The sequence below is a fragment of the Globicephala melas genome, chromosome 13, assembly GCF_963455315.2.
Source record: "Globicephala melas chromosome 13, mGloMel1.2, whole genome shotgun sequence".
NCBI lineage: Eukaryota > Metazoa > Chordata > Mammalia > Artiodactyla > Delphinidae > Globicephala > Globicephala melas.
The window spans coordinates 79,630,291-79,650,694 of NC_083326.1; the positions used below are offsets into that span (position 1 = coordinate 79,630,291).

The 20,404-nt window shown below is 47.7% G+C and overlaps 1 protein-coding gene across 1 annotated transcript in view; it reads left to right on the forward strand.

Annotated features, from left to right (window-relative positions):
• Positions 1 to 20,404, forward strand: part of CCDC60 (coiled-coil domain containing 60) — a 267,296-nt gene that overhangs the window by 4,688 nt on the left and 242,204 nt on the right. The window contains exons 2-3 of the mRNA XM_060310799.1: positions 14,061 to 14,156; positions 18,712 to 18,852. The gene's annotated coding sequence lies outside the window, so the exon portion shown is untranslated. The remainder of the gene's footprint in view (positions 1 to 14,060; positions 14,157 to 18,711; positions 18,853 to 20,404) is intronic.

Below are 20,404 nucleotides of genomic sequence, written 5' to 3' on the forward strand. Positions count from 1 at the left end.
TTTCAGATTCTTTTCCCATATAGGTTATTACAGAGTATTGAGTAGAGTTCCCTGTGCTATACAGTAGGTCCTTGTTGATTATCTATGTTATATATAGTCGTGTGTATCTGCTAATCCCAACCTCCTAATTTATCCCCCCCATCTTTCCCCTTTAGTCACCATAAGTTTGTTTTCGAAGTCTGTGAGTCTGTTTCTGTTTTGTAAATAAGTTCATTTGTATCTTTTTTTAGATTTCACATATAAGTAATATCACATGATATTTGTCTTTCTCTGTCTTACTTAGTTTGATAATCTCCGCGTTCATCCATGTTGCTGTCAATGGCATTATTTCATTCTTTTTAATGGCTGAGTAATATTCCATTGTATGTATGGACCACGTCTTCTTTATCCACTCCTCTGTCGATGGACATTTAGATTGCTTCCATGTCTTGGCTATTGTATCGATAAACAGTGCTGCAGTGAGTATGGTGGTGCACGTATCTTTTCGAATTATGATTTTCTCCAGATATATGCCCAGGAGTAGGATTGCTAGATCACATGGTAGTTCTACTTTTAGCTTTTTAAGGAACTTCCGTATTGTTCTCCACAGTGGTTGTACCATGAACCTATTATTTTTTTAAATTTATTTATTTTTGGCTGTTTTGGGTCTTTGTTGCTGCGCGCGGGCTTTCTCTATTTGTGGTGAGCGGGGGCTACTCTTCGTTGCAGTGCACGGGCTTCTCACTGCGGTGGCTTCTCTTTGTTGCAGAGCACAGGCTCTAGGCACGCGGGCTTTAGTAGTTGTGGCATGCGGGCTCAGTAGTTGTGGCACGCGGGCTCTAGCGCGCAGGCTCAGTAGTTGTGGCACGTGGGCTTAGTTGCTCCACGGCATGTGGGATCTTCCTGGACCAGGGCTTGAACCCGTGTCCCCTGCATTGGCAGGCGGATTCTTAACCACTGCGCCACCAGGGAAGTCCTGAACCTATTATTTTAAATCAGGAGAAACTTTCAGATATAACTTTGGAATCTGAATGATGTATTTTTTTATGGAAGAGGAGGATGACTTTAGCCCCTTAGCCTTCAGCACAGTCCCCAGAACATAGGAAGGGTTCACAATATCAGCTATTACCATCACTGTTGTTTTTGTTGGTTATCCTACAAAACTACCATGGTGGAGAGGGTTAATTTTTTTATTTTTTCATAGCATTTAAGCGCCTTTTTGCTAATTAATTAATTAATTAATTAATTTTTGCTGTGTTGGGTCTTCGTTTCTGTGCGAGGGCTTTCTCTCGTTGCGGCGAACGGGGGCCACTCTTCATCGCGGTGCGTGGGCCTCTCACTATCGCGGCCTCTCTTGTTGCGGAGCACAGGCTCCAGACGTGCAGGCTCAGCAGTTGTGGCTCACAGGCCCAGTTGCTCTGCGGCACGTGGGATCCTCCCAGACCAGGGCTCGAACCCTTGTCCCCTGCATTAGCAGGCAGATTCTCAACCACTGCGCCACCAGGGAAGCCCTGGAGAGGGTTAATTTTAAAAGAGAACATGGCGGAAGGAGAGGGCCAGACAGCAGGCTGGCAGTAGACTGCAGCATTCTCCTCCTTGGAAGACTTGGAAATTGAGGAGAGACGCAGGTGGGCAATGCTGCTTGGCTAGCCTCACACCTCCCTCCATCATGTCCCAAATGAAGGTGTCAGGATGCTCTCCCAGGCTGGAGCCCAGGCACCCAGTCTCCAGCATCTCTCAGGGGCTGAGGGGAAGGTCAGGTGGGGAAATACTTAGCTCATGCTCTAGAAATCCTTCAAGGGATTCTGATGTTATTGGTCTCAGGTGGGGCCTGGGCGTGGTTATTTTTATAAAGCTCCCCAAGGATTTCGATGTGCAGCCAAGGTTAGGAACCACTGGGGAATTGGGGGGGCGGGAACGGCTGTACAGGAGGATCCCAGGTTGGACGCAGCCTGGGTGAGGGGAGAGTAGCTCCTGGGGGCTTCTAGGAAGAAACGTTGTCCAAGTTGAAAGGATGAGAGTTAATAATAATAACGTTATTAAATGTTTATTACCTGTAAGGCGCTGTCCATGCTCTGCACATCCATTTTTCCATTTAATCCGTAGCCAAACTACAGTGATGCAGAAATGTGCCCAAGTTCCCACAGCTGGGAAGTGGCAGCATGGCTGAGCCAGTTTTAAACTCAGGCGGACTGGTTTCAGACCAGTGCTAGCTAGGCTGGGGGGGCATGTGTGGTGGAAAGAAGGATTAAGGGTTTCTGGAAGAGGGAATCATGCCAGAAGAAAACAAAGCTCTTCATCCTCACTCAGAGCCTCAGTCCCTTCGCCTATAAAATGGGGCTCATTTGTCGCTGCCCTGAATATTCCCCAGAGGGTGGCTGGGAAGATGAGTGAGTTTGTAAATCAAACAGGACCATTGCTTAGTTCTTATACCATCCCAGCAGCCCAGTAGAGCAGGGAGGGCAGAGGAGAGTCATGGACCGCTTGTCTCGGACGTGTTGCCTAGTGACCTGATATCATGGGACAATGTCCATTTTCCTCTGCCTGTTTGTGCTCCATCAGAGCTGCGTGACAGCTGTGTGAATTTTGTTCCGATTCTGACAGTGAAAGCTTACAAAATCCACAGCAGACAGGATGACAGAGCTGACTGCCAATGGCTCCTCAGATCTAAGCCAGCAAAGACACAGTTGTCAGAAGACAAGGTCTCGCAGAAGTGCCGGAAATTGAGCATCTCTGGTGCGTCCAAGATTTCACACTTGGGCAGCAGTTCCTAAAGTGAGTTCCGTCAGGAGAAAAGGGAATGGGTTGGGTTCTGCAGTCAAATAGTTTTGGGAAGTCCTGGGTTAGACGACACTCAAACATTCTTCTTTAGCTTGGCGATGTGCACTGTGAACCTTTAAGAAGAAGGTTCAGCTGGTAGCTCTTGTTGCACCACAGATTAGCCTAAAATCAAGCAGCCTAAGACAATCAACATTTAATAGTTCACAGTTTCTAAGGTTCAGCAATTCAGCTAAGGCTGAGCTGGTCGTTCTGATTTGGGGTCTCATGAGGTTGAATCGTGATGGTGGCCAGGTCTGCAGTCATCTGAAGGTTTGACTGGAGTCGAGGGTCTACTTTTCTTTTTCATATTAGAGTAGAGTTGATTTACAGTGTGTTAGTTTCAGCCAAGTGATTCAGTTTTATATATAGTCAGTCCCCTACATAGGAACTTTCAAGTGGTGAACTTTCAAAGATGTGAACGTGCGTTCACATGTCCAGTCACGTAGGTTCGTTCCTGTGTCTGGCGTACATTGTCATGTGCGTGCATCCCCTACAAGTGATTGTGCTTTTGTTACTTTACTGCACGGTACTGTATAAAGCACAGTATCTTTATTTCAAGACCAGGATGTCTGGAAGCAAGTGTAAGAGCAGTGGTGATGTAGCTGGTATTACTGTACTTTTCAAGGTACTGCACTCTAAGATTAAAAATGTTTTCTTTTTTGTGTGTTTGTTTTTTATGTATTATTTGTGTGGAAAGTATTATAAACCTATTACAGTACAGTACTATGTAGCCGATTGTGTTAGGTGGGTACCTAGGCTAACTTTGTTGGACTGAGAACAAATTGTACTTAGGCGCTCTCGGAAAGGAACTCGTTTGTATGTAGGGGACCTACTGTGTGTGTATATATACACACACACACACACCACGTGGGCCTCTCCATAGAGCTGCTTGAGTGTCCTCATGGCATGGCAGCTGGCTTCCCTGGGAGCAAGCGATCCAGGAGAGAGCGTGAGACAAAAGCCCGATAGCTCTTTTGTGATCTATCCGTGAAAATGGCATGACAGCGCTTCTGCTCTACGCTATGGAACAGTGCCGCCAGAGAGGGACCAAGTGGGTCAGAATTTGTTCTGACCTGAGGGAAGAGGTCTGGGCTTTAGTAGTCCAACATCGGCACTCAGAGGCCGAGGTCTACCTTAGGGACGGAAGTGGGGGAGGCAGATTCCCCCACAAGGAAGTAAACGGCAGGCTTTTGGACGCTGTGGCTTCAGTAACCCCCAGGGTGGTTCTGCAGAGAAAAGTCACAGATGCAGACCCATGTCAACAAGAGTGCCCAGCAGCCAGGGTGGGTGTGCTCAGAAACAGTAAAAAGCACATGAGGAGATCTGAGCCGATCCCCAGCAGCGTCTGCTGCATTTATGCTCAGGGATAATTAGAAATGACAAAACGGCTCAACTAGAGGGGTCTAGTTGCACAGGTGACGGCGCTTCCACACAATGGGAGAAAGTATGCAGCCGTTAACTGCCACACTCCTGAAGATGATTTATTGTCACGGCGCATGGGGAAAGCCGGCCTCAAGCAGACAGTCTGTATAATACTCCATTTAAAAGAAATATAAATTTGCATTTATACTTTAGTTGCTTTAAAGTGACACTATTTTTTTTTTTGCGGTACGCGGACCTCTCACTGTTGTGGCCTCTCCCGTTGCGGAGTACAGGCTCCGGACGCGCAGGCTCAGCGGCCACGGCTCACGGGCCCAGCCGCTCCGCCGCGGCATGTGGGATCCTCCCGGACCGTCTTAACTTCCTTGTGCCTCAGGCTCCCTGACAATAACGTAGAGGTGATGATAGACTGCTTTGTAGAGTTGTGAACCAATGAGTCAGGATACGTAAAACGCTTGGAGCAATCCTGGCACCGAGAGAGCGCTTTGGCGGTGTAGCCCTACCTTCCCCTGCCCCACTCTCATCCCTAACGCGTCCGAGTGGCTAAGGTCTTGTTTGCTCTTCCTCTTCTCGTTAAAGCTATCCTGTTCCACCTTCTGTTGCATCCCTTTGGGATCCTGCCGCGTATAAGAGGGTAGTGATGAATTAATCAGGTTGCCTAATCACGGGCACCCGTGCTCAAGTCTCGCCTCCTCCAGGGAATGCCCTTTAACCCTTCTTCGGAGGCTCCAGAGAGCCCTGCGCCCAGCAGAGTCACACCTGTGGCTTCTGCCTGGCAGCTTCCATGTCCCCTTCCTCTGGTCCCAGTCCCTTAATATCTCTTTGGGGTATCCTCACCCTTGTGTGTGGTTTCATTGGGAATTGCCATCCCAGGGCCCTGTCCTTCCTTCACCAAGGGTGGGCACATGGCCCACGCTAAGCCAATCAGGGTCTCTCATGGGAGTGTGAACCGTTAGCAGAGAGATGGGAGGATGGGAAAGAACTGAAGCTGATTCATCCCAGTGACGATGCCCTGAAGAGATGCTCCTTTTTCTTACTCCCTAGGTCTTCAGCCCGACTCCCTTCCTGTCCTTCTGTTGCAGGAAGGGGCACCCTCTCCAGGGCCCAAGAATGGGCTCTTGTTTAACATTAGGAGATAAATTGTCCAAGGAGACACATGTGCTGACAAAGCAGGAGACTTTATTGGGAAGGGGCGCCCGGGTGGAGAGCAGCAGGGTGAGGGAGCCCAGGAGAACTGCTCTGCCACGTGGCTCGCAGTCTCGGGTTTTATGGTGATGGGGTTAGTTTCCGGGTTGTCTCTGGCCATTCATCTTGCTTGGCCCATATTTGGTCTGACTCAGGGTCCTTCCTGGTGGCGCACGCATCTCTCAGCTAAGTTCCAGCACGAAGGTTCCAGCGCGTGAGGTTGGCAGGACAACATTATGGGCTGGCGTCTTCTCCCTCCTTGGGGCCCCTCCCGAATCCTCCTTGTTAGTTTTCGGCAGCAGCACACTGTGTTCCTTATCGGGACCTCCTGTTGTGAGACAACACACGCAAGTGGTTATGGTCGTGCCTGGCCAAGGTGGGCAGTGTAGGTCAGTGGTTCCCACACTTCCTGGGGGCCAGTGCTGAGCTTTCCTTTCAACTGTATGTGCTCTACCAAATCCTTCTCCCCCTGAACTAGATAGAGTCCATTTCTTTCCCTTGAAAACAATGAACACCAGCTGCTATAGCGAGAGAGGAAGAGAGAGAGAGACATGGAGAGGTGCTGGGCTGAGCGGCATCTGCACGCCACCTACAAAGGGGCACCTGAGTTCCGATCCAGCTCAAAAACAAATTCCTTCTGTGACCCTGGGCAAGTCCTCCTACCTCTCCCTTTGTTCCTCCATCTCCTGGAAACATCCCATCAATGCAGTGGTGCTCGGGATCCTGTCCTAAGCCCCTTCTGCTTCTCCCCGGGATCGGCACACACATTCCGTAGCTCCAATGGCCATCTCTATGTTAACACACCCAGTTCCTCCTTGCAGTCCAGATCGGCTCTCCAGAGCTCCAAGTACCCCCTAAGCATTTCCACCCGAGGTCTTCTCAAACTCCTCACGAGCAAAACAGAATTCAATATCTCTTCCTGCACACTGCTCCCCTCCCTCCCTTTCCCCCCTTTCGCTCATGGCATCAACACGCACTCCTCCCCCAGAAAACCCAGGACTCTCCTCGACTGCCCTCTCTCCTTGTCCACCTGTCGCTAGGCGTCGTCCGTACTCTCTGGGGTCCTCTGTCAAACGAATCCTCCTGTTTGTCTAGCCTTGTCACTTTACAACATCCATTCACCTGTTTGTCCCTTAACCCTCACAAGTCCAGGAGCTGGGTGGCATACTCCCCACAGGAGGAAATAAGGAATCAGAGAAGGGAAGCAACCTGCCCAAGGTCACATAGGAAGTAGAATTTGAGCTCAGGGATTTGAGCTCAGGACTGTCAGAGTCCATAGCCCGCGGGAGGGGTTTAGTTGCACAGGTGACGGTGCTTCCACACAATGGGAGAAAGTATGCAGCCGTTAACTGCCACACTCCTGAAGATGATTTATTGTCACGGCGCATGGGGAAAGCCAGCCTCAAGCAGGCAGTCTGTATAATACTCCATTTAAAAGAAATATAAATTTGCATTTATATTTTAGTTGTTTTAAAGTGACACTAATTTTTTAAAAAATAAAGTGGATGTTCAAGTTATTTTTTTAACTTGAGCCGGTATCCCCTCTGTCCATGGTGCCCGAATTAAGGAGAAGCAGGATTTGGGCCAGTGTCTCTCTGGCCGGTTACTAAGGTCCATGGTGTGCAAACAGCAACAGTGTTGTTCGTGAGCTCATGGGCTCCCCCCAGTTTCTAATCTGGGCTCGTGACCTTGGAACTCATCTCCCAGACAACCAGAGCGATACAGCAAACAGAGGTGTAGCTGCCAGCTTGGAGCTGAGCTGCCTGGGCAGGGCTGGCGGTGCAAACCCTGGATGTGTGCGTGCGTGTGTGTGGGGTGTGGTGCCAACGTCCACAAGGGCCTCAGCCCACAACCTCCCCTCTGTGTACCTACACCGCATCCTCCCAGTGAACCGGAGGGATCCGGCACCCGTCCTGGCTGCGCCACCAGGATCTGGAAGCATCAGGAGACTGGGAGGGTGGGGACCTGCGGTGAGCACAGAACGCTTGCTGTGTGGTTCCAGGGCCCTGAGGTCCTGGGGAGGGTTCGGGAGACCAGGTTCCACACCTGGTCTTAATTCACACGTGTATCCAGTGTCTGAGCCCTCTCGCCTCCTCGCCTTGGTCTGAGCCTCTGTTACAGCCTATAGGCTATTTCTATCCTTGTCCCCGCGGTCAATTTTTGTTTTTTTGGTAAAATCTATAACGAAATTTGCCATTTTAACCATGTTTTACCGGAGCACAATTCAACTGCATTAATTACATTCACCGTTTGTGTAACCATCACCACTATCTCTTTCCAAAACTTTCATTATTTCAAATAGAACTCTAGGCATGAAGTGATAACTACCCCCATTCCTTTCTCTCCCCCGTCCCTGGTAACCGCTAACCTACTTTCCATCTCTATGAATTTGCCTACTCTAGGTATCTCATAGAATTCGAATCATACAAGATCCCTTTGTGTCTGGCTTCTTTCACTTAACGTGTTTTCAGGGTTCACCCATGCTGTAGCCCGTGTCAGAACTTCACTCCTGTTTATGGCTGAATGATATGCCATTGTATGGAGTGATCACATTTTGTTTACACATTCATCTGCTGATGAATACCCTGCATTCAATTTGTCTGCGACAGCTAGAGCAGTCCTGGGAAAATACTACTCAGACCATGGCACGACTTTATTTAAACCCTCCTATGGCTCCTTAATTCACTGAGCTATGGTCCTTATTATGGCTACAAAGCCCTAAAGGAGTCTCTCTCTGAATACACACGCACCCCCCATTACCTCTGTGTCCCTCCAACCTCATCCCTTCCCTCTCTCTCCACTCCACTCCCTGCTGTTCTGTGAACACCTCAGGCTCACTGTCACCTCAGGGCCTTTGCATGCACTGTTCCTTCTGCCTGGAATGCTTTTCCCCACCAGACGTCTGCATTACTAACACCCTCGGCTCCCTCAAGTTTTTGCTCTGCTGTCACTTTCTCAATAAGACTCATCCTGAACACCCTCCTTAAAACTACGACCTGTTGGGCTTCCCTGGTGGCGCAGTGGTTGAGAGTCCGCCTGCCGATTCGGGGGACACGGGTTTGTGCCCTGGTCCGGGAAGATCCCACATGCCGCGGAGCGGCCGGGCCCGTGAGCCGTGGCCGCTGAGCCTGCGCGTCCGGAGCCTGTGCTCCGCAACGGGAGAGGCCACAACAGTGAGAGGCCCGCGTACCTCAAAAAACCAAACAAACAAACAAAAAAAACTACGACCTGTCTCTCCTCCATCCATCATTCGTGATCCCCCCCCCGTCATGATCTAGTTTCCAGAGCACTTGTCACTTCCTAACATATAATTTGTCTTTTTGTTATCTCCATTGTTTATTATCTGCACCCCATCTCTAGAATGTAAGCTCTATGAGGACAGGGAGTTTTTTTTTCTGTTTGCCTGTTGTGTTCATCACTATATCCGAAGCACCAGGCGTGCAGTAGGCACTCAGTAAATACTTGTTACATGAATGAATATGAGTTGGGACAAGTTGCTGCGCTTCTCTGAGCCCCTGTTTCCCCATCTGTGAACCAGGGATTGTGATCTGTCCCTGGGCTGGGGGTGTCGCGGGGGGATCGCATCAGATAATGTCTGTAACCTCCCTTTGCGAATTGTAAAGCATCGCGCAAGTGAGGGGAGGGGTGGAAGAAACCGATCTTCACTGAGCCCCCTCGAGGCCTGATGCTTCTCGTGATGTATCTCATTTTGTTGCCTCCATTTGACAGATGAGGAAACTAAGGTTCAGGGAGGTGAAGTAACTTGCCGCTTGATCACACAGTGTGACAGTGTTACGGAGTCAAAGCTTCAATCCAGCGGTCTGGCTTTTTCTCTAGGTTGCTTCCAGCTCTGGTATTTCATCAGCCTAGGAGAAAACCCCACCCTCTCCGGGGACCAGCTCGGAGCCCAGGGGAATGGTAATGAGGATGAAGATGTGAGCAATAGCTGCCTTTTATTAAGAGCTTCCTACGTGTGTCAGGCTCACTTTACTCGTGCCAGGTGCTTTACATATGCTCTCCTCACAAGAAAGCGGGAAATGCGTGTCTTTATTCCCTCATAACTGCCGTTCGCTTGGGGCGCACAACTAAGAAAGAGCAGAGCCAGCATTTGAGCCTGGAGCAATTCCACTCCCAAGGCATCTTGAAAAGGGCCTTGATCTTGGAGGTGCGGTTTCTTTGATGCCACGTGAGCTGCCCCCACCCCCAAGCCAGCCCTGGAGGGCACCTTTGTAGGTGGGGAGGCAAGCACACCGCCAGCCCCTGGGCCTGCCCTCAGTGTGAGCTGCAGGATGCAGGAGGAATAAGGCATCAGTGGGAACCAGGATGCGGACCCCACAAGCCTGCGTTGCCAGCAGAGACAAATGAATAGACCACTCAGCAAACCAGGGCACTTCCATGCCAGAGCAGAACAGTCCCCGATAAATAGATCATCGAAGCTCCACGCCGGACGTGCCAATTTCAGCGGGAAAAGATGAGCGCATTTACCTGCCTGCTGACACCCTGGCTGTCTTCAGGAGGTGATGGGGTATGAAAATACTGCCAGCATGCACTCTGCCCGGGGCTGTTTCCAGGGTCGAGGAGGAGGGTCTCATTACAGGAATGGTGTTTGTCTCAGACTTCCCGTGGGTGCCCAGATGCAAGGTCTAAATGCTTTCTATGCTTCCTTCCTCCCTTCCTCCCTTCCTCCCTTCCTCCCTTCCTCCCTTCCTCCCTTCCTCCCTTCCTTCCCTCCTTCCCTCCTTCCCTCCTTCCTTCCTTCCTTCTTGTGTTGGGTCTTCGTTGCTGCGCCTGAGCTTTCTCTAGTTGTGGCGAGCGGGGGCTACTCTTCATTGCGGTGTGCAGGCTTCTCATTGCGGTGGCTTCTCTTGTTGCGGAGCACAGGCTTTAGGCGCACGGGCTTCAGTAGTTGCGGCGCGTGGGCTCATTAGTTGTAGCTCACGGGCTTAGTTGCTCCGCGGCATGTGGGATCTTCCCGGACCAGGCCTCGAACCCTTGTCCCCTGCATTGGCAGGTGGATTCTTCACTACTGCGCCACCAGGGAAGCCCCTCTATGCATTTTTTTTTTTTTTTTTTTTTGCAGTACGCGGGCCTCTCACTGCTGTGGCCTCTCCCCTTGCGGAGCACAGGCTCCGGATGCGCAGGGTCAGCGGCCATGGCTCACGGGCCCAGCCGCTCCGCGGCATGTGGGATCTTCCCGGACCAGGGCACGAACCCGTGTCCCCTGCATCGGCAGGCGAACTCTCAACCACTGGGCCCCCAGGGAAGCCCCCCTCTATGCATTTTTAAGGGATCACAATCATAGTACTAGCTAGCATCTACTGAATGCTTACTATGTACCAGGCACTGGGGTTTTTTAAATATACATTATCTCACTAACTAGCTAAAAATAAAATATTGTTGAGGAGTCTCTGTTGCACAGGGGAATGACTGCTTTGAGGGTGTCTATTAATTCTTTTTTTTATTGAAGTGTAGTTGATTTCCAATGCTGTGCCAATCTCTGCTGTACAGCAAAGTGACTCAGTCATACACATAGAGACATTCTTTTTCATATTCTTTTCCATGATGGTTTATCACAGGATATTGAATATAGTTCCCTGGGCTATACAGGAGGACCTTGCTGTTTATCCATCCTGTATATACTAGTTTGCATCTGCTAATCCCAAACTCCAAGTCCTTCCCTCCCCCACCCCCTCCCCCTCGGCAACCACAAGTCTGTTCTCTATGTCTGTGAGTCTGTTTCTGCATTGTAGATAGGTTCATTTGTGTCATATTTCAGATTCCACATGTAAGTGATATCCTATGGTATTCGTCTGTCTCTTTCTGACTTACTTCACTTAGTATGATCATCGCTAGTTGCATCCGTGTTGCTGCAAACGGCATTATTTCATTCCTTTTTATGGCTGAGTAATAATATTCCATTGTATATATATACCACATCTTCTTTATCCATTCATCTGTTGAGGGACATGTAGGTTGTTTCCATGTCTTGGCTATTGTGAATAGTGCTGCTATGAACAGAGGGGATGCATGTATCTTTTTGAATTATAGTTTTGTCTGGGTATATGCCCAGGAGTGGGATTGCTGGAGCATATGGTAGTTCTATTTTTAGTTTTCTGAGGAACATCCACACTGTTTTCCATAGTGGCTGCACCAACTTATATTCCCACCAACGGTGTAGGAGGGTTCCCTTTTCTCCAAGGGTGTCTATTCTTTATATTTATTCTCAAGCAGCAAATAACAATACGAGGTGGTCCAGCCTCAGTTCACCTCCCAAGGGTTTCATTAGCTCCCCACCCCTGGCAGTAACATCCACCACATCAAGGTTCGCTCTATGTGTTTAGACTCTGGAAAAAAAAAAAAAAAAAGACAACTGGGAATAAGAAAGGGAGACCAAGCAGGAAGCAGAAGAGGAGGATGTGGAAAAGCCAGCCGGTGGTGAGGGGAAGGATGCTGAGGTCCAGGAAACCGTGACCTCAGAGCTAAGTTCCTGCCATTCAGAGGAGCCTGGTCACACTGTCCAGACAAGTTCTGCTGTGCCCTGCCAACACACTACTGTCTTGGTGGAACGAAAGCTGCTAAAATCCATCGTCCTTGGGAGGGATTTCCAGAACCCTGCTGTGTCTGTGGAGGTGTCTGTGTTAGATCAGTGGAGTAGAGAGGGTCAAGGGAGAGGCGCTGGGCAGGCACTTTGCAGGCTGATGTAACACAATTCTCAAAGCTACCCCACTTGACAGAGGTGGGGTTCTGTCACTTGTGGAAGATCATTGTAACATCTCCCCACATGTTTGCCATCGGAAGTTCCTGAGCCCTGACTGGCTGGAGGGAGCCATAGGTGGCCCCTCCTCAGAGACTCACCCACCAAAACCCTCCTAAGTCCTGTCGGAGGACACCTTGTCCCACAGCCAACTCCCCAAGTAGCCCCAAAGCCTTCTCCATCTCTTACCTCTTTGGGTTCAGGGAATAAATCATCAACAATCAGAAATCTGCAATAATAAAAACGATGTGAAGTTGTCTTCATTAATAAGATCATAATAAATTAAAGGAATTAAGTTACAAAATAGCATGTGTAATATGATCCCATTTAAAAATTGCATAAAAACAAAAGCCCTGGGGAAAAATACACACCCGCTGTTAACAAGGAGTTTTTGAAGTAGGGGAAGGAAGATTTATGGGTGATTTTTGTCTTATTTTAGCTTATACATACTTTTTGATTTATCAACAATGTACACACGGTGTGCGTCTCACTTGGAAAATAAAGAAGAAAATAAGAACATTATTTTCCCCTCAAAAGGAAGAATGAAGCAAATACTTTGGAAAACTTCTCTAAGGTTGCTGCTGGGAAACAGTGCAAGCACCTCCGTTAATGGCTAGCCTTGTTCTCCCACTGCGCTTTGCGCTTAGGTTTTTTTTTTTTTTTTAAGGTTTCAGGGAACATAATATAGCCAGATCTGGGCTCTAAGCAGTCACATGACTGTGGAACAAGTGAAAAACACAGGTAGGTCATCAGAATATCCATTCGTCTCGTTGCTGCATGGCACAGAGAAAGGAAAAGGGGCCTGTCCTTGTGACTCACTATCTCCTTCTGCTTTGCCTGCAGCTTCTAATCTCCAAGTGGATATGCCAGCAAATTCCCTTATAGCTCCTGGCTTCCTTCCTTCTTCAAAGCCCCATCTACTCAGTCCCCACTAGCAGGTCCCCACCTTGACTATAGTTTCTTTGTTCATTGATCCAGTGAAGCTCATAGAAGGTCATCTTTGTGTGAGGATGTACAGTCCACCAGCCAAGACCCCGGGCTCTGAAATTCAGCCCCTAGAGTTCAGATTCTCTCTCTCTGCCTGAGTTCAAATCCCCACTCTGCCCTTGACTAACTAGGTGATCTCGCGCAACTTCACCTAAGCCTCAGCATCTTCATCAGTAAAAAGGGATCATTTTTATAACCAAGTCCTCGGGGTGACTGAGGGAAATCATGCATACAGAGCCCTTGGAAACGTGTCTTCTGTTTCTCCCTCTCATGAAGGTGACCAAAGGGTCAAGGTGGTGCTTGGGGACACAGCAATGTTGTCTTCTCCTCTGAGGGTCCAAATGCAGCTCACAGCTTTCTAGAAGGACTGGCCTGTCCCATGTCTGCCACAGAACTGAGAGGAGTGTGTCCCCATGCTGGCGCAAGAGGCCTCAGACCAACACCTGGCTGAGCTGGGCCATCAACTCACCAATTTTCTGAATTTGCCAAAAATATCTTGAAGACGACTAGCTTTCTTGAATATTTTCAATGAATACGAAAGTGGTCTTCTTGCTAACAAATGAGTCTCGAATGTTTTCAGCGAATACATTCTCAGCAGCATTTTAAGCTCAATTTGTCTGAAGGGAAATATCATGGGAGCTCTTTAGCTTTCTTGTGACGATCTTCTGATGAAGAATATATTCTTGAATATCTTAAGTGAAGTTCTGAATATAATTAAAACATGCTGAATAAATTTGGGGATAAGAGTATTCAAGAAGTATAAATTCAGTGAATATCATCACTGAGCATATTAAACTAGCACATGTCTAAGAGTGTAAGTCATTGACTGTCTTCAGGAGGAATGTATTCATATTTGTCAACTATATTTGATAAGAATTTTCCTTAAATAAGGTTTTGGAAAATTGGCAGTGTTGACTAATTTGAGCAATTGGTCGTTGGCAACTTGATTTTTCAGAGATCTTCACATCATAGAATTGACTTTCGGTGCACTGGCCAAAGCCCCTCAAAGACCACTGGGGAAGATGTCCGGAGCACCTCCTGGAGGTCGGAGGTAAGTCCACCAAGATTTGCCTCCAGCTTTGGCTGGAGCCCTGATCTTCCAGCTCTGCCCTTGACCCTCTGGGGCACCCCCATCCTCAGGGCTCTGAGGGCAGCCCACGTTTTGACAGGAGCCTGTCCACTTCATTCTTTTAACCCAGAAGCATTTATTTATGCTCCCGGAATGTGGATAAGGGGTTGAGAGCCAAAACTCAAACACATAACTCCAGCTTTTTTTTTTTTCCCCGGTACGCGGGCCTCTCACTGTTGTGGCCTCTCCCGTTGCGGAGCACAGGCTCCGGACGCGCAGGCTCAGCGGCCACGGCTCACGGGCCCAGCTGCTCCGCGGCATGTGGGATCTTCCCGGACCGGGGCACGAACCCATGTCCCCTGCATTGGCAGGTGGACTCTCAACCACTGCGCCACCAGGGAAGCCCCATAACTCTAGCTTTGAATCCAGCTGTGTGGCCTTGGGCAACTAACAACCTCTCTGAGCTTTAGTTTCCTCTTGTGTAAACAAGGGTCAAACTCAGTCCAGCTCTAGAGAGTTACATGGAGGATTCCATGAGAGAATCCCATAAAGTGCTGAGCTTAGCACCTGGCACATGGTAAGAGCTTAATACGTGACAGCTTTTATGATCATTATTGTTTCTCTGAAAAATTCACTTCTGGTTTTGGACAAGTCTCTTCATGTTTCTAGCCCTTACTTTCCTCATGTGTAAAATATAAAATGGTAGAGGCAGATTAGATAGAAGAATCTGGGTGTGTTATGTGCCAAGCACTTAATATATGTTGCCCGTTCACCTTCCTTCCTTCATTCATTCTCCAACACATATTTACTGAGTGCTTCCTATGTGCCAGGCACTTTGCTGGACACTGGGGCTATAATGAGGAACAGGACACAGTTCCTGGTAGGGAAGAGACTGATGGGAGTATTCTCTGGGTGAAACAGACAGGATATCTTAGGATGGTCCTTACGAGGCAAGAGGAGGGAGACTCATGTGGGCCGGGAGCAGGGCAGCAGGAAGACAGCCCAGGCAAGGAAGCCAGTGAGAGCAAAGCAAGGCAGTGAGGAGGCTCAGTTTGGTTTGCCAGAGCACACTGGGCACCAAGAGAGAGACTCAAGCAAAGAATCCACGTGAGGATGTTGTGGGTGCACAGGGGATGAAGGTCCAAGCATGTATATAGTGATTCAAGAATGAGGATCTCGGGCTTCCCTGGTGGCGCAGTGGTTGAGAGTCCGCCTGCCGATGCAGGGGACACGGGTTCGTGCCCCGGTCCGGGAGGATCCCACATGCTGCGGAGCGGCTGGGCCCGTGAGCCATGGCCGCTGAGCCTGCGCGTCCGGAGCCTGTGCTCCGCAACGGGAGAGGCCACAATAATGAGAGGCCCGCGTACCGCAAAAGAACAAAAAAAAAAAAAAAAAAAAAAAAAAGGAGGATCTCTGCCTGGATCAGTGCCTCAGGGAGAGGCAACCAGAATGGACGTGGGGTTACCTAGAAGACATCTCAGGCTCTCTCTCCAGATCTTAAATCGTGTTCTTCCTTCCAGCTGAAACAAACTGACCTGCCCTCGCTTTTGGCTTCATCTGCCTGACTCTCCTCGCCCACCAGCACTCTGCTCCCTCTGGCATCTTGTCTAATGTCCATGGTCCCCAAGGAAGAGGTGATAAATGTCAAAGCATCTGTCATTGGATCATTCGCACCTGTTTTTCTCCCCAAGTAGACAGTGAGCTTCTTAAGGATTAGAGTGGTGTTTTGTCTCCCATAGTATCCCCAGGGCATAGCTCAGAGCCTTCTATACCATAAGCGTCGTCATCACCATCATCTTTATAATTGTCATCAGAGCCATCATTTGGGTTCATATTTTTTTTTCACGATCATTTTACACGTTTTAACTCTTTTTTAAATCTTTACCACAGACCCAGGAGGTATTGGGTGGCACCCTATGAAATTGCCATAGGTCCCAAACAATCAAATATTATCAGTTTCATGTGGTTCAACCAAATAGTTATTTTATGTATCCTCCTTTGACAGGTGAGAAAACTGAGGCACCAAAAGATAATTTATTCTCATAAATAACTGAATTCATGAAGAATCCTTAGAAATGAGGGAGCTGGTCTTTGTTGAGCCTCTACTGTGTGCCAGGCACTTTGCAGGCATTATCTCATCTATGTCATGTGGTCTCACCCAAAGAGATTTTTAAGCAGGAGAATGATTTGGTCAAGTTGGGTGCAGATGCATTCCCTCAATTTAATTCTCACAGCATCCCAATAAAGGAAATAGGCAGCTTTCACCACTGTGGAACAAATGAGAAAATTGAAGTTTAGAGATGTAAAGGAATTTGCCCAAGTTCACACAGCCGGGTAGTGGCAGGAGGATTTGTACCCAGGTCCATCTGACTCCCTTGCCTCAGTCAGACAACCTATAAGGGAGGCCTCTAATTGTTTGTGTAGCAGATGGGAAACTTGGAGCCCCTCACCATGGAGGAAGCCTGTATTAGCAGGCTCAGGCTACTGTAACAAAACAGTACAGACTGGGTGGTTTAAGCAACAGGTATTTATTCCTCAAAATTCTGGAGGCTGGAAATCCAAGATCAAGGTGCCCCAGATTTGCTTTCTGGTGTAACTCTTCTGGCTTGCAGAGGGCTGCCTTCTGGCTGCATCCTCACCTGGGCTTTCCTTGGTGCAGGCACTGGGGGTGACTGGGGAAGGAGCTTGTAAGGACACTAATGCTATCAGATTAGGGCCCCATCCTTATGACCTCATTTAACCTTCATTACTTCCTTTGAAGCCCCATCTCCAAATGCAGCCACCCTGGAGGTTAGTGCTGCTTCAACATATGAATTTGGGGGGACACAAACCTTCAGTCTGTAACAGAGCCATTTCCAGTTGTAACTACCTCCCTGCTCTGAATTCTACGATTCACACCCCTACTGAGAAAAAGTCATTCCTGGAGCAGAAGCCTGTGGACATCTACAGAAACACCACAGAGGAAGCCTAAGTAGGCGGCTTTTCCTCATTTTTCTCACAGGAGCTACATCAATTCCTTTTTTTCCCCTCTTATTATTTTTTAAATTTTATTATTTATTTATTTTTGGTTGCTTTGGGTCTTCATTGCTGCACACAGGCTTTCTTTAGTTGCGGCGAGCAGTGGCTACTCTTCGTTGTGCTGCGTGGGCTTCTTACTGTGGTGGCTTCTCTCGTTGCAGGGCACGGGCTCTAGGTGCGCGGGCTTCAGTGGCTGTGGCACATGGGCTCAATAGTTGTGGCTCGCAGGCTCTAGAGCGCCGGCTCAGTAGTTGTGGCGCATGGGCTTAGTTGCTCTGCGGCATGTGGGATCTTCCTGGACCAGGTCTCGAACCCGTGTCCCCTGCACTGGCAGGTGGATTCTTAACCACTGCACCACCAGGGAAGCCCCTCTCTTATTATTTTTTAACTACATAAAGATATTTTATGAAAGGAGAATCAGAAAAGTAAGAAGAAAATAAAAATCATCCACATTTCCTCTATTCAGAAAAGGAGATAACTGCTTTTACATTTCATTTGTTTCTTTCCCTTCAACATTCATATGTTAAATATATAGACATTTATTATTATTTTACAGAAAGGCTCTCAAGCTTGGCTTGTATCCTCTTTGTTATCATATGAGTATCCTTCCATGCTGATAAACATTGACTCTGTTTTTGATGTCCGCTTGTTCTAGTATTCCATTATCTGGATGTATTATCATTTATTTAAGCACAGTCCTATTGATGCTTATCTAAATTGTTTCTAATCTTTCACTCTTATAAACAAAGCTGAGATAAGCATCCTGGTAACTAAATATTTGTACTCAGTCACTCTTCTGAGGGTAAATTCCTAGAACCAGTATTTCTGAATTAATGAGTAAGCATTGTTTTACTGGTATTGTTACATGTTCCTAAAATACATGCATATATATTTCACTATCAAAATGAAGGCATTTCTTTTCTCCCTTTCCTTACCCCTTGTTGGGAGAGATCTTTGGAAAGACAGGGGGAGTAGTCAGAGGTTTTAAAAATATAATAACACATCAGTGTTGTACTGGGAGAGTTCATTGATCATTAAATTCGCATCACACCCCATATATTTAACTACCTTGAATTCAACTGGCTTTTATTAAATGTAAAACATCATCGAGTTTAAGGTACATCACTATTTTATGTAAAATCAAGAAATAAATTTTAAAAAGCTCTTCCAATTAAGTTACTACCCAATGCCCTCATAGTCTTTTTAAACACCTTAACTGGTCACACCATCCTTTGTTTGAAATTCCCTTCATCTGTTTCAAGGGAGTTGGCAATTTCTTGTACCTCTGTTGCCTGGCTTGGTATACGACAAGGAACCCTTTTGCACGTATCTCAGTGACAAAATGCAGTATAGCGTCATCTACTGTGGTTTCTTCCCTTTTGGGGGTTCCATCAAGATTTGGTTGCTACTTTGCAAGAAGATATGAAAGTGGAATCATTCCCTCAAAGACAGGAATTTGCTTCACAATTACCAAATCTCCAGCCCATTGCTCTGCTTGGGGGTCTTTCTGTGCACACAGAAACTTTCCATTCCACGCCAGCTCGTATCACGGCATCATCTCTCTGAAGACGTGTTAAGTGGAGAATGAAATCAACATGTGGAGGCTCGGCAGTGTACGCCACGCAGTTGAAGTAACAACAATCTGAAGAGCTACGACCAGGTTTGCTTGGGCACAGGGGGTAAAACTACATCACACCTTCTGGTTGGCCGATAGCAAACTGTGAAATGCATCTTGGTCTCAGGGATGTTAAAATCAGAAAAAGCGTGCCTCTTAGAATGGATGCGGTAGGAGTAGTGGGAGCCTCAAAAAGTTAAGATTAAAGAAAGAGAAGTATTAGCACAAGTGCGCTCGTAGTTATGCTCCCTGATTCCACTCAGTGAGTATGTGCCCCGGGACAGGCATGAGATGGGAAACGTGGACCTAATGAATTCCCTGTGGGGGTCATTTCCTACTTTTCTTCTCAGGGTTGAGGACAGCTTTGCCACACTGAGGGTGGTTCTAGAATTTAAAGATACATAGATACATATATTTCGATAGATAGATATAGATACAGATATTGAGCGAGATCAACATGAAACCTAAACAGAAACCGAAGAAACAGCCTTCTACTCCAATTTTGGAGGAAAACTTAGCGAAAGACAATGTGTAGGGGACTTCCCTCGTGGCACAGTGGTTAAGAATCCGCCTGCCAATGCAGGGGACACGGGTTCAAGCCCTGGTCTGGGAAGATCCCACATGCCGTGGAGCAACTAAGCCCACATGCCACAACAACTGAGCCTGCGCTCTAGAGCCCGCAAGTCACCACTACTGAGGCCTTGGGCCTAGAGCCCGTGCTCCGCAACAGGAGAAGCCACTGCAATGAGAAGCCCGTGCAGTGTGCAACAAAGAGTAGCCCCTGCTCGCCACAACTAGAGAAAGCCCGCTCGCAGCAATGAAGACCCAACACAGCCAAAAATTAATTAATTAATTAATTTTTAAAAAGACAATGTGTAGTTCTCCAATATAACACCTCTTAAGGGATTTTCAAGGGCAATTTTGAATTTTGAGATTGTCACTTTTTGTGCTGATCCAGGATAGAGCTGGGACATGGGAGGAAAGGAGAAGAAAGAGGCAAGGGAATGTGAACACAGGGAGAGAAGATGGAGAAAAACTGGGGAGAAAAGACCACACCCCACTGGACCACATCTGAGTGGAATTCTAGAGGGACTGAAAGGAATTCAAGGGGAAAAATGTCATTTTTGCCTCAGTCTTCAGACTCCCCATTTGTTTGAGACCAGCCACGTGTATGATTGCTTTTTGTTTTTGTTTCTTTTGACACCTATGTGCGCTTCCAGATGCTCTGACATTCATTAGCAAGATAATTTTCTTGAATGGCCACCAGATCTTACCAAGATGCAGGCACTGTGCTAAGAGCTTCCTCTGACCTCCTCACTCATTCAACCTTATGAATTAGGAATTATCGTGATTTCCATGTTATAGATGCAGAAACTGAGACTTTGGGCGACCAAGAAACTAGCCCAAGGCCACATAGCTGGGAAATAGAGAGGCAGCTAGGTGAGGAGACGTGAATGGGGTGTGGAGCCAGGATGCCTGTTTCAATCTTGTCTTAGTTATTATTGCTGCATCACACGGTACCACACACTTAGAGGCTTATGGGAACTCTGTACTTTCCACTCAGTTTTTCAGTAAATCTAAAACTGCTCCCAAATTA